The sequence below is a fragment of the Cottoperca gobio genome, unplaced genomic scaffold, assembly GCF_900634415.1.
Source record: "Cottoperca gobio unplaced genomic scaffold, fCotGob3.1 fCotGob3_265arrow_ctg1, whole genome shotgun sequence".
Lineage (NCBI taxonomy): Eukaryota > Metazoa > Chordata > Actinopteri > Perciformes > Bovichtidae > Cottoperca > Cottoperca gobio.
The window spans coordinates 7,501-12,500 of record NW_021166882.1 but is presented as its reverse complement, the minus strand read 5'-3'; the positions used below and the strand labels follow the sequence as shown (position 1 = coordinate 12,500).

General features: G+C 41.1%; 1 protein-coding gene across 1 annotated transcript in view; it reads right to left on the bottom strand.

The window, feature by feature from the left end:
• hspg2 (heparan sulfate proteoglycan 2) overlaps positions 1 to 5,000 on the bottom strand; it is a gene marked incomplete at its 3' end in the record, with an annotated part of 64,582 nt that overhangs the window by 58,289 nt on the left and 1,293 nt on the right. The gene's annotated exons all lie outside the window — the stretch shown is intronic.

The window sequence follows — 5,000 nt, the reverse complement described above, 5'->3', positions numbered from 1 at the left end:
GAAACTCTACTCTGCTCACACAAGAACGTCTTTGCTGCAAAGAGCAGAACCCCCAGCAAAGACAAAGAACACAGACAGACACAGATACAGTTAGCATTTCAATGGATCTGATCAGTGCAGCCTGGGAGACAATGTGGGGACAATGTGGGGACAATGTGGAGACAATGTGGAGACAATGTGGAGACAATGTGGGGACAATGTGGAGACAATGTGGAGACAATGTGGAGACAATGTGGAGACAATGTGGGGACAATGTGGAGACAATGTGGAGACAATGTGGGGACAATGTGGAGACAATGTGGAGTAAAGAAAACATGAGAACATCAGAGTGTGTGTGTGTAACTGTGTGTGTAACAGCTACATTACATAACGCCTCATGTACATATTAAACACTTGTAATATAAAGTTGTGTTGATGTGAGTCATGAAGTGGGGAAGCTTCATGATATCTGTTAGTTACATGTTTGACCCTGTTCACCTGCAGCTCTACATTTAGCAGAAAGTTTCCAAAACAGAAGAACAGGAGAATATTAAAACTCCACAACTCTTCACCCCGAACAAGAAGAAGGAGAAGACTTTCTGACCAGTTTTATTGCTCGACTGTGTCCCGGAGACATCCTGCGACCTCATCATGAACTCTCCTGCACCTGGAGCTCCACAGGAATGAGGAGGATATATACCTGTAGCATGTTTAATAAAAGAGGGGCCAAAGGGCAACTGTCTGCAGTTTATCTTCTGAATATGAACTATTACATCATGAACACAGGACCTTAATGATTCCAACCAGGAAGTGCTTAAACTCTGCTCCACTTCAGGGTTAACTGAAGAGCAGCTAGTGGTTAAAGTAGGAGCTGTTTAAAGGTACAATATAAAACTCTCCCTGTGTTCTATACGTAACTTCAACTTTCTCAAAATGTCCAACTTAATTCTAAAAATGTTTGACTATTTTCTCAATTATTCACTGTTTTTACTGCTTTTAACCAAACTCCCATGATGCACCGCTGCTGCACCACCACACCAAACTCCCATGATGCACCGCTGCTGCACCACCACACCAAACTCCCATGATGCACCGCTGCTGCACCACCACACCAAACTCACATGATGCACCGCTGCTGCACCACCACACCAAACTCCCATGATGCACCGCTGCTGCACCACCACACCAAACTCCCATGATGCACCGCTGCTGCACCACCACACCAAACTCCCATGATGCACCGCTGCTGTACCACCACACCAAACTCCCATGATGCACCGCTGCTGCACCACCACACCAAACTCCCATGATGCACCGCTGCCGCACCACCACACCAAACTCCCATGATGCACCGCTGCCGCACCACCACACCAAACTCCCATGATGCACCGCTGCAGCACCACCACACCAAACTCCCATGATGCACCGCTGCTGCACCACCACACTCCAGCTTCACTCTTGTTTAAGTGTTCTGGGAAGTAAAAAGAGTTTTGTGCTGGTGGACAGACGTCTCTTGCTAAATGTAAGTCTGTGGGGAAAAGTATTTTTGGTTACCGGAAGTGGTAATTCCACAGTTTGGCCACCAGGAGAATTGGTTTGCTTCTGAGCCAGTTTAATTGAAGGATAATTTATTGTTTGGAGGTGCTGCATGTGTCAAAGACAGCTGGTCATCATGTGACCTCCAGCAGAGTGAGAATATAATAATAATAACACAGGTGACCTGAAGAAGCTTCATAGCGCTCAGAGCATAAATCTGTTCAACCAAAGCCGTCTGTGGACAAATGCTGCAGAGAGGAAGCGTAACTGTGTGAAGAGGTGTGAATGGAAAGAGTGGGACTCCAGTTACAACAGGCGGTCCTCAGTATGTGCGCTCATGTCTGCACACGCACAGCGCCGCAGAGCTGCAGCTGTGTTTGGAGTCGGCTCTGCTGTCCGACACGGATGCGACTTTGGGCATGAAAGTGCAACACACAACCGCAGAGCACCCACTGTGTACTGTGAGGAGACTTGTGTGTATGTGTGTGTGTGTGTGTGAGGGCGTGTCGGGTGGAAACATATCTCCTCCATCTTTAAGGCTTTGATGCTTCACGACCATCTAAATTCCTATTCTGCGTTACAGCACTGATCTCTGAGGTTAAGGTAAATGTGCGTCTGAATATATATATATATATATATATTTATATATATATATGAATATATAATATATATATAAATATATATATATAAATATATTATATATTATAGATGAATATATAAATATATATATCTTTATAGATATATATCTTTATATATATATATTTATATATATAATATATATATACATATATATCTATAAATATATATATAATATATATATAGCTTTATATAGATATATTTATATATACATATATATATGTATATATAAATATATATTTTATATATAAATATATATATATATATATCTATATATATATACATATATATATGTATATATAAATATATATTTAGATATATATTTTCTATATAATATATATCATATAGATATATATATATATATATATATATATATATATATATATATATATATATATATATCTATATATATATATATATATATTATATAATATATATATATATATATATATATATATATATAGATATATAAATATATATAAAATACAAACTGGCTGGAAACTGAGTGAGAAGAAGAAGAAACCTTTGATTCAGGTTTAGGGGTAGGGATCCTTTATATCATGTTTCAGCTAATTTATCATAAATGATATTTGCTTCACACGTCACTGACGACCCTGAAATGTTACGTGTATCGCTGCAGTGAGCAGACTGTGATTCTCCTCCTTTAGTTAGTGTCTGCAGACTCTCTGTGCTTCTGTGTTCACAGAGCAACCGGCTGCAGCACAAACAACCAGCTCTGCTGCAAACGGGCGAAGGAGCGCAGACTTAAAGGGAATATGTTCAGCGCTTGAAGAAGAGGAGTCGCCACACAGACAAGAAAGAAGAAGCTGCTTGTTTGTGTACCGTCTGTTTTTTTACTGAGCTGGAAAATCCCCGTTCTCTCTTAGTGCACCTGCAACAACACAACGATGTGAAGCTTTAATCCTGAAAGCTATGGAACAGCAGTCTCTGCTTCCAGCTGATTCCTTTGCTTTACTCGTGCTTATCATTCTACTCATTTGTCTTTGTCTCATCTACGTTTCTTATTTATGTTTCTCGGTGCCTTGATGTGTTTACATATTACAGATGAGATTTCTGCCTTTAAATAAAGTTTGAGTGCAGAGAAAGAAGTTGAATATTTCTTTAGGTCGCCCACATTAAACATGTGAATGTAAAGGTGAGGAAGAGTTGGAGCAGGAAGAGAATCCTGCTGTGAGTTCAGGTTCATAGTCCTCACCTCTCTGACCTCTACACCCGCCGGAGTCACACCTCACTGCAGAGTCAACAACTGCCAGTCTGCACTCCATGTGTGCTGGGGGGGGGGCACTTCACTGCAGCATTGTCCCAGCAGCTAAGATGGCCTCTCCCCAATGCACTGTATACTGAGGTCTTCAAGGCCTTCTGTGAAGGCTTCCCTCCGTTTCAACTCTGTGCAGCTCTGACAGTAAACAGCTGAACCACGAGCACCTCACTGACACATATATATGCAGATATATAGTCAGAGGAATCCACCCCCCCCCCTTGTGACAGTCTATACTGGGAGACACAACTGTCCCACTGCCGCCTGAAGTCCTGCATCAGAAACTGAAGGAGCACCGAACACACTTCAACACTATGTTTATGTGACGGACTCTGAAGCACAACGAGCTGTGGATTTCATTTCAAAGTTATTTATATTCAGCTTTAGCTGCATGAATAAGGTGAATAAGATGAACAAGGTGAATCAGGACTCGTCGTCAGCAGAATGCAGCTCAACAGAAATCACTGCTGTTGGTTTTAATGTGAAAGTCCAATAAAAGGAATAATCAGAATAATCCTGATTATCACTTAGAATCGTGCAGCCATAGTTGAAGTGAATTAATCTGGAGTTTCCTCAAACACCAACCGGCTGAACTTGAACTGAAACGAGAGGTTTTGTTGACTTTGATTGTCAGAGTTGATGCGCATGACCCCAACATTCCTGCAGGAGCTCCAGTGTGTGTGCTTAATTGAATCAGGAGGCTGTAGTTCAAAGTCATCATGCAAGAAACAGATGCTCCTGGCTGCAGAGAATTCAATTATGGGGACTTGTAGTCCGTCAGGGGGGGGACAGGAGCAAACCCTGCTACCTCAACAGTCTGAGGATGAGAAGGACGGAGGTAACAGCGTCTCTCTGGGTCTGTGCTGCGGACATCACAGATCTCTCCACCAGCACAGCTCTGAGGGCCGGAGCTTATGAAGGGAGATCCTCAGCAGAGCTCCTCGATAAGATCTATAGGATCTATAAGAGCTATAAGATCTATAGGATCTATAGGATCTATAGGATCTATAAGATCTATAGGATCTATAAGATCTATAGGATCTAGAAGAGCTATAGGATCTAGAAGATCTATAGGATCTAGAAGATCTATCAGATCTATCAGATCTATAGGATCAATAAGAGCTATAAGATCTATAGGATCTAGAAGATCTATAGGATCTAGAAGATCTATCAGATCTATAGGATCAATAAGAGCTATAGGATCTAGAAGATCTATAGGATCTAGAAGATCTATAGGATCTAGAAGATCTATCAGATCTATAGGATCTATAAGATCTATAGGATCTATAAGATCTAAAGGATCTATAAGATCTATAGGATCTATAGGATCTATAGTATCTATAGCAGGGGTGCCCACACTTTTTTGGCTTGTGAGCTACTTTAAAAATGACCAGGTCCAAGTGATCTACCTGTATAAAAAAATGCTGCGACGGGGGGAGGGTGCTGTCTGAGGTTCGTGCGACGGGGGATGATCTAGAAGAGCTATAGGATCTAGAAGATCTATAGGATCTAGAAGAGTTATAAGCTCGTCGTATATCATTGTAAGTTGAATATATTTGGGTTTGAGAAA